Source organism: Bos indicus x Bos taurus, chromosome 7 (genome assembly GCF_003369695.1).
Source record: "Bos indicus x Bos taurus breed Angus x Brahman F1 hybrid chromosome 7, Bos_hybrid_MaternalHap_v2.0, whole genome shotgun sequence".
Classification (NCBI taxonomy): Eukaryota; Metazoa; Chordata; class Mammalia; order Artiodactyla; family Bovidae; genus Bos; species Bos indicus x Bos taurus.
The window spans coordinates 26,492,948-26,513,003 of record NC_040082.1 but is presented as its reverse complement, the minus strand read 5'-3'; the positions used below and the strand labels follow the sequence as shown (position 1 = coordinate 26,513,003).

The 20,056-nt window shown below is 35.6% G+C and overlaps 1 protein-coding gene across 2 annotated transcripts in view; it reads right to left on the bottom strand.

Annotated features, from left to right (window-relative positions):
- EDIL3 (EGF like repeats and discoidin domains 3) overlaps positions 1 to 20,056 on the bottom strand; it is a 482,936-nt gene that overhangs the window by 298,534 nt on the left and 164,346 nt on the right. The gene's annotated exons all lie outside the window — the stretch shown is intronic.

Here is a 20,056-nt window from a genome sequence, read left to right as displayed (position 1 = left end):
TGAGACAGTAAAAACTATATAGACAGGTCAAAGAAACGGCACACTAAATAAAAAGCGAACATTTTTAAAGTCAAACTAACATACAGGGTCACTGAGGTCAAAGAGAAAATGTCAACAGGTAAAAGACTGTTGCTCATGTAGAATGCTTCAGAGAAAACTAACTACATTCATTATCTTCAAACTACTGAATTATGTTTCAAAAAGATTAACTTACAAGACACAAAAGCTGAAAAGTATTCGGGTTTTAATATATTAATATTATGCAGAACATTAAGGTGAATGAATCTCAAAGACGGGTGTTTTATGAGCATTATACCTCATGTTTGTCTAAATTAAAATCTAGGGAATTATATAAATACTACCACTAGGAATACTTTTTATCTCTTTAGATAAAATTTCTAGCAAAGATGACCCAACAGATGTTGAATGAACCCCTTAACAGGCTTGAATCATACAGGTAAATTAATTCCACAAATTTCTCTCAAAGGGAATCTGAATCTCAGTGCTGATTTGGATGTGCCAACAGCACATGTTCCTGACAGTTCATAATGCTTCATGAGATGCCTAGGAACCTCTGGATTGGATGAATATTCAAAGTGATCTTCAGGGAAATCCTAAATGAGAATGCACTCCAATAATTGAATGGAAAGGTCACATAGGTGAGTGACCATTACAAAATCTGTAACATAATGGAACCATTGTATTCTCACAAGTGGTAGTTAGGAACTTTAGGTCAAGGATTTATTGCATTTCTACACTTACAAGAAGATAATACAAATAAAAAGTGTTCACATTTCTCTAAGGAAAAAAATATACTCTTTTGTATGAAACTTAAGACAAAACACTTGTATTTCTAATATCAACTTTCTTAGAAAAGAGGCAAATTTTAAGTAAGTGAAGCACACACCTGTAGTTACATTTTTTAAAAAACATTTAGATTGTTACAGGCTTTTGCCAATTCCTTAGATTGAAAAGAGAATTTTTATAGATACTGGAATCTACTATTAGAAAAAAATGCTTTGATTTACCTGTTTGCTCCACTTTAGTTGCTTTGTAGTTTTATTACTTTTATTCTAAATTAGATAGTAAAAACAAAACATCAAACATGATTTTACTTTAGTAAAGAACATTTACAGCATCTTGGGGACTCTTGGTAAATAAACCCAATCATCATTATTATAAAATTTATTTAAAATATTTCATTAGAAAATCATTAGTTGTCCAAGGACAAATTATACATTTGTATAGTTCTATTAGTCAAATTCATTTTCATATACTTCAGGGAGGAATATCTACTATCTACTGTATATCTTCTGAGAGTAACAATACAGAATACAACTGATTTTAAAATTAAAATATTTTGAATACTATCTATCCTAATATTTGGTAGAGAATTTATTTCCTTTATTTTCATCAAAAAGTAGGTTAAAAAAAAGTGACTAAATTTTCTCAATCAAGATAATATATTTTTATAACAAGGTTTAGCCCTTTCTTTAATTAAAAAACTCTTCATTTTTTCTTCAGTTCTATCATAAAATCTGCATGAATCTCTATTAAGCCCCTAGTTTTAGTCATTATGTAATTATTTTCTGTCTCTAGGTCTACATGCAACCTGTTCTTCCCTTGTTGGCTTGAGTTCCAATTCACTTGCAAATTCAGCAGGCCTCTTACAACTGAGACATCAATATCCTTCAAAGATTCTTCTGCTCTTCTTTTGAAGTAGCATATTAGTGGTCTCAAGGTAGCTCTTAAAATCCTCTCTTTTCTATTGTGACCATTTATAAGCACAAGTTAATTGGCCCAAGGCCAACTATCAAAAAATGGCTATGTGACCTGAAAGGGAAATGTTACTTTTGTATGGTTTTTTAAATGCAGTGTGTCCTATAAGAAGTTTTAATAATTAATATAGTAAATTTCTACATGGTCATGTATTTGTACCTGTGTCCCACTTTTATTGCAGGAGGGATTTTGAATAGCTCCAAAATAATGTAAAATAAACTAGAAACATTCAGTAAGTAACAAAAAATAAAAATGAGCAGTGATGCAACAAAGGAGCAAGAAAGCCAATGAATTAAGCTGTTTTACTGGAAAGACTCTATCTCTTTCACAGAGGCAATTGAAGAAGTGTAACAGTCATGATATTTAAAATCTTATAAAGAAGCTGTGTCCACTTGAAGAACTTGATTCCAATAACACATGGTGAACAGTAAGGCTATTCTCAAATTCTATCAATCATAGGGTAGAGAAGTTGGCAGTGCCATAAACAACTCAGCAACAGAAATACATGCATTTATTGGGTATCCTGGTCACTGATAAATAAAGTAGAAGAAATTCCATTAGAATGTTTTCCTGACACATTTTTCACAGCAATCTACTGGTATTTTCTGCTCTATCCCTCAAGTTACTCAAAATGATGATTTCCCAAGGGTCGTTTCCACATCACACTGAGAAATTTGGTTCTTGTTACCTGAATCTAGAAAGAGCTTAGACTCTTGTCCAAGCACATTCTAATTTACCTTTTATTGCCACTCCTTTCAAAGAACATCTTCTAGGTATAAAAAATACAGTAACTTAACAATAAGATTTATTATAGTTAAAATTATCATGAAAGTAAAATTTTAAATAGTAACAATTTAAAAGTTTCTATATTTATTACAGTAAGGTTAAGCTTTGGCTCCCAAATTGCAAAAAAAAAAAAAAAAGAATTTAAAGAAAAAGACTGCTCTCATTTGCCACAGTAAATATTTGCTTTCTATTTAAAACAGATTACCCATATCAAGATGATTTTGTTCTGCTGATAAATAATAAAACTAAAATAAAAATAAGGTAAAGTTTAATTTTATGTTTTCTCATTATGTATTACTTTAACTATGCTGAATGAATAAAATAAATGCATTTCAGTTTTCTAAAATCTGGGGCTCTGCTTTCCTTTTTCTTGCTTTTACAAATTAATGAATTCAGCATTAAAGTTGAAGAAATTATAAAACACCAAGTAATTATAAAAGCATGTAAACATATTTAAGAAGAAATTTGTGAATAATACTTTTCTTTAAAATGAACAGGAGATACTTTATAATGTGGTTAAAAATTGCAAATCTGTTTTTTTTTTTCCTCTTCTGCAGACATTTCTAAATACATCTGTTTAAAATAACTATATTATATCTATTACATAATTTTTTTGTTTTACCTAGTACCCACTTCATGGAACATACAGAGTTTTCAGTGATATTGAAGTTAGCTCCACCTTTACTGAATTATAATGGACTTTGACCACGTCTATAGGGTTGGGATGGAGAAGGCAATGGCACCCCACTCCAGTACTCTTGCCTGGAAAATCCCATGGATGGAGAAGTCTGGTGGGCTGCAGTCCATGGGGTCACTAAGAATCGGACACGACTGAGTGACTTCCCTTTCACATTTCACTTTCATGCATTGGAGCAGGAAATGGCAACCCACTCCAGTGTTCTTGCCTGGAGAATCCCAGGGATGGCAGAGCCTGGTGGGCTGCCGTCTCTGGGGTTGCACAGAGTCGGACACGACTGAAGCAACTTGGCAGCAGCAGCAGCAGCATAGGGTTGGGAAGACTGCCTGGAGAAGGGAAAGGCTACACACTTCAGTAGTCTGGCCTGGAGCATTCCATGGACTATATAGTCCATGGGGTCACAAAGAGCTGGACAGACTGATCGACTTTCACTTTCATAGGCTTTATGAATGTTCTCTGTGCTGCTTTATTGAGTCAATTATGATTTCATCATTATACTTTTATGATCAATTTTTAATCCAGGAAATAAAATATATTAGCGGTGCAAGAATAAATAGTCTATCCATTCTTGCAAAAATCTTTCATTGAACATTAATATGTTCATTTACTTAAAATTTTCCGGTCCAAAAAGAGGACAACCTAATTCACTGTACCTTTATCTTACCACATTTACTTTAGCTGTTGAAGTAAGTTGAATGGTGTCCCCTAAAACGCAATGTCAGGGACCAAATCCTAGAATCTCTGAATACTATGTTATTTGAAAAAAAAGGTCTTTGCAGACGTAATTGAAGTTAAGGATCTTGAGAGGAGATCATCGTATATCACATGGGTAGGTCTTAAATGCAATGGCAAGTGTCCATATAACACACAGAAGAGAAGCCACGGACAGGACAGGAAGAGAGGATGCTAATAAGGAGGAAGAGACTGAAGCGATGTGGCCGCAACCACAGGAGCCAAGGAGTGCTGACACCCACCATGACCAAGAAGAGCAAAGGGAGGGTTACCCCCTAGAGCACTCAGAGGGACTCTGGCCCTCATGTCACCTTGGTTTCAGAACTCTGGCCTCCACAACTGTAAGAGAATAAATGTGTGTTGTTTTAAGCCAATGAGGTAATAGTAATTTGTTATAGAACTCTGGAAAACTAATATAGCTGTAGTCTAAGTGATTAAGCAAAGATCGAAATCAAGAAATGTGACTGACATAACTGTAATTTATACCAATCCAAGGGGATATAATTATCACATAGCTTGCATATTTTGTATATTTGCAAAGCACCGTGATCAGTTAATTTCTTTCTCTCTTTTTGCTTTATGATCCTAAGGGGTGAGAATAATGGTATGTATCTTGATCACAACACAGATATTGAACCCTAACCCTGTCTTAATCATTGCTGGGAATAAAATACAAGGATGAGTCACAGTCAAGCCTGAGTCACCAGTTCAGGGGGTGAAGCAATTCCAATGAACATCTAGTACATAATAAATAAACTCAAATCCCTGTAAGAATAGAAACTGTTATATCCCTGACCTCTATTCCATACATGCTTTTATACTCACAGAAACACGGTATATTTGAAAGGTAGTAATGATGGCTTCCCAGATGGCTCTGTGGTAAAGAAACTGCCTGTGAGGCAGGGGACCCGGGTTCAATCCCTAGGTCAGGAAGATCCCCCAGAGAAGGAAACAGCTACCCACTCCAGTACTGTTGCCTGGAGAGTTCCATGAACAGAGGAGCTGGTGGGCTACACTCCATGGGGAAGTAAAGAGTTGGGCACAACTAAGTGACTAACACTTTAATGAAGACGCTCTGATCTCAGAGAACGGACTCCTTCCCCAGTCATGCTAATCGCAGTTACCTGCTGCAAAGAACACTCCCAGCAGATACACAAATTGAGATTTGGGAAAAGAGACATCAGTGTAGGTTGCAGCAGATTAGAAACACAGGACCTGAGATAAGTGTGAAAAGAGGGACAGGTTCTGGGGATATAAAAGGGAAAGGAAAGTATGCCCTCAACAGAAAGCCATGGAATAAAGCTTTGAAGTGAGACAGAGCGCAGCATGTGTGACTTGGAAGAGCAGTGACTATTTGTCTCCTAGGGAGAAGAAACACGGGTGTGATGGGTCATAAAAGCTAGGCACAAGTTTCATGGAGCGAAATGAAAGAATGTTTTTAGGAGACCAGCTTTCACTGGTTCCCTCATTTTCAGAGTAAGAATAAAATTATTGTGAAGCAATAGTTCTGTCTCTCTGTCTCCGGCCATCCGCAAAAGTGTTAAGGAGTACAGAAATCTAATGATATATATACAGGAAATTGAAAAAAAAAAAAACAGTCTGAAAACTCAATTTCCTTAAAAATATGCTAATCTCCTTCTTCTGTAACTCTATTAATCTTGAAGGTTAGACAACTTACTTGAGCATTCTGCTTAAAAAGTATCAGATCAAAGAATGGCATATCATAAGAACTCAACATGGATCAGAATTCTCAGTGGTTTCTTGATGATACTATAAATAAACCTTACTGCAAAACAAAGTGTTTGAATAGGTAAAGATGCTAAATGTTAAAATTCTGGGCAAGGGGGACTTCCCTCATGGTCCAGTGGCTAAAATTCCAAGCTCCCAATGTAGGGAGCCCAGGTTTGATCCCTGGTCAGGAAACAAGAGTCCTCATGCCACAGCTGAACACCCCTTGTGCCATGAATAAGACCAAGTGCAGCAAAATAAATAAACACACACATATTTTAAATCCTGGGGGGGAAGTCCCTATTTATTCACTTGCTGATCATTCTTATTTTAGTTTGTTCATATTCATCGTTTACTACCTGCACAACTCCTCCCACACATTTCTAAACACTAAGTATGGAATGAAACAGATTTCACAGGGCTTCCGTCTTAGACAGGTATCACAATGTCTTTTAAAAATCTAAAGGCTTAGTACAAACTTTTACTTGATTTGAACAATGGTTTTTATTTTTGAGAACTGGATTGTTCATTCTTTTTCAACAGTCTCTAGTAAGTTCTCAAAACATATGATTTACCTTAGATAAGAAACACTGGATATTTTCTCATTTGAGATTTATGTTTAGACTAGCAGAAAATTAGATGCAAAGTATGGAATGGATCTCTAAATCTTTGCTAATTCTACCAGTTGAAGATCTGTATTGGATTAAAAATTAGAAAAAAAAAAAGGTGTATCCCAAGAACACTATATCCAGGTACTATTCAAAGGCTTAAAAAGTCTCCCACCCACACAACTTGGAAAATAAAATTACTTGAAATCATGTCTGTGAGCTTATTAATGAGACTTGCACTGATAACAATGCAATAAGAAGGAAGTCATTGTACCAAAAAAAAACAAAACAAAAAACTACAGGCCCTTTTTTATTTCCCTTGGAGTTCAAACCCTGGAAACCAGTGGCCCAGCCCACAACCTTCCTGCTGCCTCCCTGACCTCTACCCATGCCCGGCTCTAGACAGTGGTTATTATCAGGTTTGAGGCTTCTTAACATTACTGCTGCAGGGTCCATTCAGTAATTACTAACAATCACTAAATTATCGGCTTTGTTAGGATACCATGCTCAAAGAACTACTAAACAAAATGTATTTTATTTTACTGCAATGAAAACAGAAAAACAAAAATCCATGTATTGATTTTTAACTATTGATTTAAGACCTTTAAAGCATCTTTAGGGTTTTCCAGGTGGCACAGTGGTAAAGAAGCCACCTGCCAGTGCAGGGTATGAAGGAGACCTAGGTTCGATCCCTGGGCTGGGAAGATCCCCTGGAGAAGTAAATGGCAATTCACTCCAGTATTCCTGCCTGAAAAATTTCATGCACAGAGGAGCCTGGAGGGCTATAGTCCACGAGGTCTCAAAGAGTTGGACATGGTTGCGGATGCACATATGCATGCAAAACATCCTTAAGATTCTCATTAAGGTATTAATGCTATCCTTTTATTTATTTCTTAAGTTGGGAACTATGTCTATCATCATTCCTCTTTATATCATACAGGGAAGAACTGTGTATGGTCTTGGGTTAACAATGCTTTAAAATCAGCATAACTTAATTTATTTTTTTATCCAATCGTAAAACAAATACTTATTAAGCATCACCATCCCCGTGGAAAAGAAATGCAAAAAAGCAAAATGGCTGTCTGGGGAGGCCTTACAAATAGCTGTGAAAAGAAGAGAAGTGAAAAGCAAAGGAGAAAAGGAAAGATATAAACGTCTGAATGCAGAGTTCCAAAGAATAGCAAAAAGAGATAAGAAAGCCTTCTTCAGCGATCAATGCAAAGCAATAGAGGAAAACAACAGAATGGGAAAGACTAGAGATCTCTTGAAGAAAATCAGAGATACCAAGGGAACATTTCATGCAAAGATGGGCTCGATAAAGGACAGAAATGGTATGGACCTAACAGAAGCAGAAAACATTAAGAAGAGATGGCAAGAATACACAGAAGAACTCTACAAAAAAGATCTTCACGACCAAGATAATCACGATGGTGTGATCACTGACCTAGAGCCAGACATCCTAGAATGTGAAGTCAACTGGGCCTTAGAAAGCATCACTACAAACAAAGCTAGTGGAGGTGATGGAATTCCAGTTGAGCTATTCCAAATCCTGAAAGATGATGCTGTGAAAGTGCTGCACTCAATATGCCAGAAAATTTGGAAAACTCAGCAGTGGCCACAGGACTGGAAAAGGTCAGTTTTCATTCCAATCCCAAAGAAAGGCAATGCCAAAGAATGCTCAAACTACCGCACAATTGCACTCATCTCACTCGCTAGTAAAGTAATGCTTAAAATTCCCCAAGCCAGGCTTCAGCAATATGTGAACCGTGAACTTCCAGATGTTCAAGCTGGTTTTAGAAAAGGCAGAGGAACCAGAGATCAAATTGCCAACATCCGCTGGATCATGGAAAAAGCAAGTGAGTTCCAGAAAAACATCTATTTCTGCTTTATTGACTATGCCAAAGCCTTTGACTGTGTGCATCACAATAAACTGTGGAAAATGCTGAAAGAGATGGGAATACCAGACCACCTGATCTGCCTCTTGAGAAATTTGTACGCAGGTCAGGAAGCAACAGTTAGAACTGGCCATGGAACAACAGACTGGTTCCAAATAGGAAAAGGAGTATGTCAAGGCTGTATATTGTCACCCTGTTTATTTAACTTATATGCAGAGTACATCATGAGAAACTCTGGACTGGAAGAAACACAAGCTGGAATCAAGATTGCCAGGAGAAACATCAATAACCTCAGATATGCAGATGACACCACCCTTATGGCAGAAAGTGAAGAGGAACTCAAAAGCCTCTTGATGAAAGTGAAAGTGGAGAGTGAAAAAGTTGGCTTAAAGCTCAACATTCAGAAAACGAAGATCATGGCATCCAGTCCCATCACTTCATGGGAAATAGATGGGGAAACAGTGGAAACAGTGTCAGACTTTATTTTTCTGGGCTCCAAAATCAGTGAAGATGGTGACTGCAGCCATGAAATTAAAAGACGCTTACTCCTTGGAAGGAAAGTTATGACCAACCTAGATAGCATATTGAAAAGCAGAGACATGACTTTGCCAACAAAGGTTCATCTAGTCAAGGCTATGATTTTTCCTGTGGTCATGTATGGATGTGAGAGTTGGACTGTGAAGAAGGCTGAGCGCCGAAGAATTGGTGCTTTTGAACTGTGGTGTTGGAGAAGACTCTTGAGAGTCCCTTGGACTGCAAGGAGATCCAACCAGTCCATTCTGAAGGAGATCAGCCCTGGGATTTCTTTGGGAGGAATGATGCTAAAGCTGAAACTCCAGTACTTTGGCCACCTCATGCGAAGAGTTGACTCATTGGAAAAGACTCTGATGCTGGGAGGGATTGGGGGCAAGAGGAGAAGGGGACGACAGAGGATGAGATGGCTGGATGGCATCACTGACTCGATGGACATGAGTTTGAGTGAACTCTGGGAGTTGGTGATGGACAGGGCGGCCTGGTGTGCTGCGATTCATGGGGTCGCAAAGAGTCAGACACAACTGAGCTACTGATCTGATCTGATATACCAAACAATTATTCTAGCAGCTAGGCATTTAGTATTGAATAAAAGAGATAAAAAAATCCCCTCCCTCGGGGAGTTTATATTCAGGCTAGAGAGAAAAATAAGCAAAATACATAAACCTTGCAGACAGTGCTAATGTTAAAAATTAAGCAAAGCAGGGGATCATGACAAGGTGAGGTGTGACCATTTTAGAGAAAAAAGGGTCTTTCTGAAAAGGCATTTTTAGGTCAAGACATGAAGGATACGCTGGAGGAGTCATGCAGATAACTTTTAGGAGAAGCTGTCTGATAATGGGTCTGTGAGTGCAAAACCCTGCCCAAGACAGTGCGTGCTCAGGCCTTGTGTCTGTTATATGGAAAATAGAGGACAGGATAACTACAGAGAAAATGCAGCCAGGGAGGTAATGAAGGGTGCAAATTACATCCAGTTTCAATCCTAAATCTACTGGAGGGTTGAATGAGAGGTTCTAAAGTAGCCTAAGGTTGAAGAGTGATGGGATCTCATGGCCTGGTAGGAGATTCATGCAGCCTCTCTGCTGAGAATGAACTGCAGAGGGGCTGAGGGAACCAAGAAGAGACTCACTTAGAAGGCTACTACGTGATAGACCAAGTGTTATCGGACAAGGGTTATCGTATATGAGATGGCAAGAAGTGATTATGTGCAGTATACTTTTTGAAGGAGAGGCTAAAAGGGTCTGGTGAGAATGGAATGTAGTGGGAATCTTTAGGGTTGACCCTGATGATTTTGGATTGAGCCATGGACATGGAGAAGATTATAAGCAACTAGATTGAGGCAGAATGTTTTTTGAAAATGCAAATATTCAATAGGGATGAAGGTAGGCAAGAGGATTTTAATTTTGCTATTTTATTATTTTTAAAATGTCTACCAGGTCCATAAATGACTAAGGTAATCAGATTATCATTTAAAATAATAGCCAAAATTTTGCACATTATTAGGTACAGCTTTATAATATAGTTCATTCGGGTTTTCTATAAGATGGTATGGAAAACCCAAATGAACTTTCTGGCCAGCCTTATATATGCATGACAAAAAAAAAGAAATTGAATAACTATTACTTTCACAGCTGAAAGAAATGGTATATGTGATCCTTACAGCAAGCCTTTTATTAATCCATTTTATAGACAATGAAAATGAAACCTATAAAAGGAAAATACTTCATAGGTAGGAGGCAGCTATTTCTAACTGAATAAAAGGCAGTTTGCTACAACAGAGTAAGTATAAGTTTCTCCAGAGAAACCTGAATTGAATCCTCCTTTTGTTAGTTGCTTACTGTGTAACCTTGGACATATTTCTTTAGGCTTTAAAATTAATTCAGTGCTTTCCCCTTTAAAAGGAATATATATATCTGTACATATGTGTATATGTATATATATACATATACACATGTATTTAAATAGGAATATTTAATTATCTGTCTTCTTTTATTGTGAAAATTAAATTAAATATTGCGCATAAAACACTCAGCACATTGCCTGACAAATAATCATAATCAAAATAACAACAATAATATGGGAAACAACACTGATGATAATGAATGTAAAAGCAACAGCTTAGAATCCCTGTGCTTATTATGGGGTAGATGTCATATAGTAACTCTTTAAAGTACCGTGTTTTATCCTTATAGCAAATCTTTAAGAAGATAGCTATCGGTCTGAAGATAAAAACACCTAAAGGCACAGGCTTAGGCCTTTAGGTCCATAGGTTTTACCCTGCCCATCATGAATAGGAAAATTCAATGCCTTCCTGAGCCAACAAATTTCTGGAATATTAAATTAATACTTCTTCAATGCTCTATTTGTAATAAACTTTGAGGTGAAACTTGGGACAACAACAACAAAAAGACAGGGACAACTGGAGAAGGCCTTAGAGATAAATACAGTCATAGCAAGGAAGACTAGAAATTAAATAAGGCTTGAAGTCCAAGTGCACACAGTGGGACAACATGCATTGGTCTATTTTCCTGAAGCACATAGGTTAAAAATTAAAATATTTTGTGTTTATATAACTTTTACTCATTTTTGGTGATGCTTCAATTTTGTCTGTCAACTTGGGCTAGATTGGGGCACCCAGCTGCTTGGTCAAATACTAACCTAGATACTGTTGTGGAAGTATTTTGTCAATGTGATTAACATCTGCAATCAGTTGGCTTTAAATAAAGCAGATTACCCTCCATAATATGAGTGGACTTCAACCAATCAGCTCAAGGCCTTGACACCAAAAACAGATTTCTCTGTGAAGAAAAACTTTGCCTCAAGACAAACAGAAATCCTGTCAGAGTCTTCAGCTGGCCTGCCTTATAGATTTCAAACTTGACAGCCCCACAAGCACAGGAGCCAGTTCCTTAATATAAATCTCTGTATTTTATATACTTATATATCCTTTTGATTCTGCTTCTCCAGAAAACACTGACTGATATACTTTTCCTTTCCATTGATATATCTTTATTACTATTTTTGTTTACCTTAATAAAATATCAAATATAAAATAAGAAAAATAGTATCTACATATAATAGAAATTTAAATAACGATTTTTCTCACAATTCAACACCACTATCAAGTATTTATCAACAAAAAACACATTTTTTTAATTAAAAAAAGAAGCAAGCATTATTTGGCCTTTTCATCACTGTCTTAGTGAATTGACCATAGCTAAATTTTTAGAAGCAATTACTTCTTTCCTATTCCACTGAGAATCTAAAAATAATGACTTCTTGCTATTCTTTAAAGATGGCAGCAGAAAACATTTTAGTTTTTAATATGTAAGCCATTCGCTTCTCCAGGGGATCTTCCTGACCCAGGGAATGAACCCGGGTCTCCTGCATTGCAGGCAGATTCTTTACAGTCTGAGTCACCAGGAAAGCCCATAAGCCTACTTAGTATGTATCTATGAGCAAAGGATATACTTGATAAAATAATTAGTAAGCTTCCTTTACGCACTGGAGGGAAAATAGGCATGCCTGTATAAAAAAGGAGAAAATGTGTAGCAAACATAAAGTGAAACAAAAAAGGATGTGCAACTTTACTGTAGATTTCCAAGGAAATAAGTGCTAAGATCAAAATGAAAAAGAACTCATGTTCATTAGAGAATAATATGGTTAGATATCACTCCTTTTAAAATGCCGAAGTTGTAGAATAATTGAGCATAATCTGCCGTGCAGAATTAAATTCTACAAGAAAACAGAGAGGAGATCTAGAGGAATCTGCACCACAATTAAGAAAATCAGAAAGTCCACCATAAACAGAAGTAATGCTTTTGTTAGACTAAAATTGAGCATTTCAAAAGTTAGAGAAAACTACCCAATCACTGGGTCCTGTGGTTAGCTTCCATTTATATATATATATAAAAATGGATATTTAAAAAGTCCGTTTGCAATGCAGAAGACTTGGATTCGATCCCTGGGTTGGGAAGATCCCCAGGAGAAGGGAAAGGCCACTCCAGTACTCTGGCCTAGAGAATTCCATGGATTGTATAGTCTACGGGGTTGCAAAGAGACACTACTGAGCGACTTTCATTTTCACTTTCACGTATACATATATATGTGTGTGTGTATATTTGTTTTAAACTATATACATACATATATAAAGTTTGTTTATAAAATTATGAATATATATTTATAATATACAACTATATTAAATCTTTATTACTGCTAAGGTGGCTCAGTGGTAAGGAATTCTCCTGCCAATGCAGGAGATCCAGGAGACATGGGTTCCATCCCTGGACTGGGAAGATCCCCTGGAGGAGGAAATGGTAACCCTCTCCAGTTTTTTGCCCAGAGAATCTCATGGACAGACGCGCCTGGATGGCTACAGTCCTCAGGGTCGCAAAGAGCTGGTCGTGACTAAACAGCTGAGCATGCAGCACTGCACTTCCTCAGTGGCCAAACTGATCATTTAAAAGATTAAACATATTAAAAGATTTAGAAGGAACTAGTAACAATGATGAAGCTCTGGTGTGCTGAATTACCACTGCCTCCACCTCTGATGGGCATCACAAAGGTCACAAGAAGTCTATTATAAACTATTGTATCCAGGCAATGATCTCTATCATTACCACCATTTGGAATCAGATGTTAATAGGCCACAAATACAGATGTACATTTAAGTAAATGATGAAATTTTAACTTTATAAATATATGAAAAACAGTATGGCATTTACAGTGTAGTGTTTTAATAAAGCTGATTGCTAAAAAGATTTTCCTTCTACAGTCATCTAAAAATTCCATTTTTTCTAATATTTTTATTATATGAGTTAATTCAGTATTAATATTTATTTTAATATTCAAAACTTACTCTCTTTCTTTGATATTAAAAACCTGACATATGACAATTAAAGCAATTAAGAATCTTCCCTTAGGCAAGAGAAGAAGGAAAAAAAGAAAAAAAAATCAAGTTTTGCTTTTGAGTTGTTATGAATAAAAAGCTAACTTGCAGCTGATTAATTTTAGCCACTGATTTATCATACAGCTATAAGACCTCAACTGTGTCATTTTCTGACTGATTGATCCCATTCAGTAATATTTTCTATTTTCCAGTCTTCTTAATTTTTATAATGATTTAATTAATTAATGAGAAGAGGTATTAGGAATACACAGAAGAACTATACAAAAAAATCTTAATGACACAGATAAACATGATGGTGTGATCATTCACCTAAAGCCAGACATCTGGGAGTGCAAAGTCAAGTGAGCCTTAAGCAGCATCACTAGATGGTACTGGATGTGATGAAATTCCAGCTGAGCTATTTCAAATCCTAAAAGAGGATGCTGTTAAATGCTGCATTCAATACTCCAGCAAAATGTGGAAAACTCAGCAGTGGCCACAGGACTGGAAAAGGTCAGTTTTCATTCCAATTCCAAAGAAGGGAAATACCAAAGAATGTTCAAACTACCGCACAATTGCACTCATTTCACATGCTAGCAAAGTAATGCTCGAAATTCTCCAGTCTAGGATTAGTACGTGAACAGAGAACTTCCAGATGTCCAAGATGTATTTAGAAAAGGCAGAGGAACCAGAAATAAAATTGCCAATATCTGTCAGCTCATAGAAAAAGCAAGACAATTCCAGAAAAACATCTACTTCTCTTTCACTGATAACATTAAAGTCTTTGACTTTGTTGATCACAACAAACTGGAAAATTCTTAAAGAGATGGGAATACCAGATCACTTTACCTGCCTCCTGAGAAACCTGTATGCAGGTCAAGAAGTAACAGTTAGAACCAGACGTGGAACAACCATCTGGTTCAAAATTGGGAAAGAAATACGCCAAGGCTGTATATTGTCACCCTGCTTATTTAACTTATATGCAGAGAACATCATGGAAATGTTGGGCTGGAAAAATCACAAGCTTCTGGAATCAAGACTGCTGGGAAAAAAATCAATAACCCAGATATGCAGATAACACCACCCTTATGGCAGAAAGCAAAGAGAAAATAAAGAGCTTCTTGATGAAGGTGAAAGAGGAGAGTGAAAAAGCTGGCTTAAAACAACATTCAAAACAAAAAAAAATCATGGCATCCAGTCCCATCAGTTCAGTTCAGTTCAGTCACTCAGTCATGTCCGACTCTTTGTGACCCCATGGACTGCCGCATGCCAGGCCTCCCTGTCCATCACCAACTCCTGGAGTTTACTCAAACTCATGTCCATTGAGTCAGTGATGCCATCCAACCATCTCATCCTTTGCCATCCCCTTCTCCTCCCACCTTCAATCTTTACCAGCATCAGGGTCTTTTCCAATGAGTCAGTTAGTTCTTCGCATCAGGTGGCCAAAGTATTGGCATTTCAGCCTCAACATCAGTCCTTCCAATGAACATTCAGGACTGATTTCCTTTAGGATGGACTGGTTTAATCTCCTTGCAGTCCCAGGGACTCTTAAGAGTCTTCTCCAATACCACAGTACAGAAGCATCAATTCTCCAGTCCCATCAATTCATGGTAAATAGATGGGGAAACTATGGAAACAGTGACAGACTTTATTTTTGGGGCTCCAAAATCACTGCAGATGGTAAATGCAGCCATGAAATTAAAAGACACTTGCTCCTAGGAAGAAAAGCTATGACAAACCTAGAGAGCATATCAAAAAGCAGAGACATTACTTTGCCCACAAAGGTCTGCATAGTCAAAGCCATGTTTTTTTTCAGTAGTCATGTATGGATGTGAGATCTGGACCATAAAGAAGGCTGAGCGTCAAAGAATTGATGTTTTGGAAATGTTGTGTTGGAGAAGACTCTTGAGAGTCCCTTGGACTGCAAGGACATCAAAACAGTCAATCCTAAAGGAAATCAGTCCTGAATATTCATTGGAGAGACTGATGCTGAGGCTGAAGCTCCAATACTGTGGCCACCTTAAATGAAGTGCTGACTCATTTGAGAAGATCCTGATGCTGAGAAAGATTCAAAGCAGGAGGAGAAGGGGATGACAGAGGACGAAATGGTTGGATGGCATCACCAACTCAATGGATTGAGTTTGAGCAAACTCTGGGAGATGGTGAAGGAGAGGGAAGCCTGGTGTGCTGCCATCCATGGGGTTGCAAAGAGTTAGACATGACTGTGTGACTGAACAACAACAAGAATTAATTTGATGAATAAATGATATTTCAAGAGAGGTAAAATAATAGCTTCTATGTCAAAACAAAGAAAAATGAAATTTATACGACAGCAAGCTGAATTTGATAGATTTATAGTTAATAAATTAAATTTATATAGATTAGTTCATTTGCAGCAGTTAATTTTCTAATGTAAATGTCTTAATTTCTTAAAAGACACAGACAAAGGCATTAGTGTAATCAATTTATCAAGTCTCTCCTTATTATGAAATTTAATAAAAGATAAATGAAAATTGGATTTGTGCAAATGGGAGAAGCATCCACTGACTTAACTTTATTAAAGAGCATTATTAAAGTTATAAACTGATCTGTATTTTACACCTAAGATACAAACACACACAGACACTCTTAATATTTGGGCATCTTCGTTTTGAAGGTCTATTTTTCAGACCACTGTGTGGCGAATAGAGCAACACAGCTCTGAGACTATAAAAGAGAATAACTGATATTGCAATAGCTGGAGGATATTTTGAAAGAGAGTTACCAAAATTATTTGAGGAACAGCAATATAATTGGAGTACATATATCACCTCTTAATATGAGTCATTTGGAGTTACAGTATCTGTTATGGTTGCTCCAAAAATATGAATCTCATTAGTTTATAATTAGATCTTGGGATATAACCTAGTTTGACAGAATTTCTTATATAGTTCATTTGTGTTTTTATACTCAACTATAAGATGTTTAAATACCTGAAGATAAGATTCAACAAAGATAAATAAAAAGAAACTTCTGGTAGTTACAGAACCAGGTGTTAGGTGAAACTGCCCTAGTAACTCAGATGCTACAAATATGTTGCTCTGGGCTAATGCATCCCATCTGAACATTTGGAGATAAAAATAATGAACAAATGGATGCTCCATAGTCAATATGGGGATACATCCCCATGAGGAGTAATGCAGATGTGACTTTTTTTTTTTTTTGCATCCCCTCTATAACTCAACACACACACAAAAGCTGTTACTAGGCACTTGCTTTTTGCATGGCAATTTAGAGGTTCAAATAAAGAGATAATTAGGTGTATTTGAAAAAAGATTAAAGAAACAGTGAAATATAAAAATATTGTAAATAGAATTATATGGGGAGAGAGTGGAGGGACCAGTTGTCTGTTTTAATGCTGCAGTCATAATAATTCTAAATATAAGGCAAACAAAATATGCTCTATTGTAAAGAGAAAAGCCCAGATCATTTTGTAGAATTAGAACACAAGTAACACACTCTGTAATATCTCATTAATTTTCTCAGAGTTATAATGTCTCTATTTTTATACTGTTAGTCCAGACAGAAATCTATTATTTCTCTAAAATATATTCTGGACAATGAGAATTTATCATGATTATTGAATTATAATTGATCAGTTCTGTGTACTTTTGGGGTAATAACTTAGATTTATTATATAAATCTCTACCTTGTAAATATTTAATAAATAGTATCATTCAGTCACAGTGTCCACTAGGCCCCTGTATATTAGATAAGCCATACACATTTTTTTAAATAATAATTTTAACTTATAATTCATATTTTAACATCTAGTGATCAGGAACCTGTGATGCTCTGGCAGCAACAAACACCTCCATTTACTTTATTATTTCTTCTACTTTTGAATTTTGAAGAGTAGTAGGTCTCCTACTAGAAATACCTGAATTATTTAATTTAAAGAAACTAAAGTATGTATTTTAAAAAGTCACTGTCCAATTATACTGTGAATCGGAAGGAAGAATGTGAAACTGATAAAGATATCATATGGGGACATATAAAAGTTTAATCCAGGTACAATTACTATGTCAAACAAATGACTGGGCTTCACTGATAATTTCAATAGAATGAAGAAATAACAGGAAAGAAAGACAAAGAAGGATCACAAAGGATAAATTAAACAAGTCTGAACCTGGAAAAGATCATTCTAGATAAACTCTGTTGGCAGGAGATGAAAGCAAAAACAGAGATTATTATTAATCTATTAAATATATTATTCATAATATTTTTAAATAGACATATTTTGATAAAATAGACACATGAATAGAATAATAAATATTTAATTTAGAAAATTATTGAAAAAATTAGGGGCAAGTAGTAGCAACAAAAGACTAAACAATCACAATCCACTTTCCACAATTATTCATAGTCTTTATGAATATATATATATATATATATATTAGGTTATATATATATATAACCTAATACCGCATCAAAAGTTTTAATAGAACTACGCAATTATATTTTATATTATACAGTTTGGTAAAATTAAAGGAATAACATTTGTTTCCCAGTGGCAGTTCAATGTAAAAGGAATGTCTGCTTTATTAAATGCAAATCTTCTTAATGTAATATTCATGTGAAATTATTTAAGACATTACTTAAGAATACATTTGTTCTATTCTAATTGTCTATGCTAAAATCACACAAAAAAACCTGGTCATATCTGAAAAAAAATAGTTTTAAAGCATAATTTATTTTATTTTTTTTTTTAAAGCATAATTTAAAGTCTATGTTGTTTAGATCACTCTAAAGTTAAATATTTGTGCAGGAGAAGTATTTAGTTGCTTTTACAAAAGAATTTCTTAATAAGCATAGAAAGTATTACATTAATTTAAAACAAGAAAATTATACCAAGAAATATTTATATTTTAAGTATTATTTACATTGTTACAATTAATCTTCATCATGCAAAAATAATAATTATTTTGCAAAGTCACCAAAATTGCTTGGCAGGCAACATAACAAGGAATGGGGTATAAGAATATTAGAGGAATGAGAAATTCCTGGGCTAGAAAGCATGGGCTCACAAGGACTGGTATTCACAGAAAGAAAAGATTCAATTGAGGCTGAGAAACAGTCTTTGAGCAGCCCTGTCAACACTAAAGCCTCAAGTTAGGGTAAAAAATTCAGAAACCAGGCAGTGGAAACTCATAACAACACAGAAGTCTGCTACTGACTCATATGATTCCGTTGCTCCTAAAAATATGCTACATAATACTGACTAGAGTAGGAGAAAATTATAGAGAGTTCTTATCCAAATCACGTTACAAACTATCTAGCAATATTATGAAAACGAAACATTAATTGAGAATTTACCTTATTCTGTGATTCCATTTCAAAACAGTGATAATGAGCATCATGCAATACGGTATTTTTGAAGTTTACCAAAGATATTTGTAAGATGTCTATTTCACTTTATTCTATTGAATTTTGACTTTTTGAACTACTTTTACAGGTAAAAATCCCTACCCAGTTTTAGAAGAAGGTAGAAATCAAGAAGTTTCTCACCAACTGAAATGTTGTCTCTGAATTGAAAAGACCCTATCTTGTACCCAAGTTCCAAATAACAGGGCTACATTTCACATTTCCTGTAAAGTCAAGTCCCATTTGTGTCCATTATTTTCAGTAACCATTTCCTGCTCATATCTCTCAGGCCTAACTTCCTAAAACTGCCTAAGACAGACTCTGGTGCAAAGGTCTCATCTTTCTCTTCCAACCGGGCTCTGATCCCTCCATCTTAAGACTTCATTCCTTTTTCCTGATGTTGCTGTCTGCTAGCCCGGGCCTTTTATTACTTGCTAACCAGATTGGCTGTGGTGCTGACTTTCTTCTTATAAACGTACTGTTGGCATTCTTCACAGATTTTAGTTCAGATCTCAGCCTTTACTTGATAAATGCTGATCAGACAAATGAGGAGCAATATCATGAAGCCAAATTTCAGTATCATTAAGTTATAACTACAGAAATTAGTTTCTTAAAAAAAGTGAGTATTTGAAGCAACAACATAATTTTTATCCTTAAACTTATATGAATATCATGTTCAACATCAGTCAAATATGTGATAATGCAATATTCTATCATGGTAAGTCGTATTTATGAAAGTATGTCTTACCACTTTCCTCTTTTCCCTTTCAGTCTCATTTTATTATTTTTCTGCATTTTATCATTTCAGTTTCTCTCCCCATTTTATTACTTATTGGCACTTTTCTCAATGTTTTAATATTCCAATTTTCCTTATTCTTTCATACTGATGTGTTCTGTGTTATGATTTCCACTGTGACAGTTCATTTTTAATTATTTTCTCTTTTTACTTTAAACTCATAACAATGTCATTTAGTCTGGGACAGCATAATGGATTCAAGAAATAAAGTAT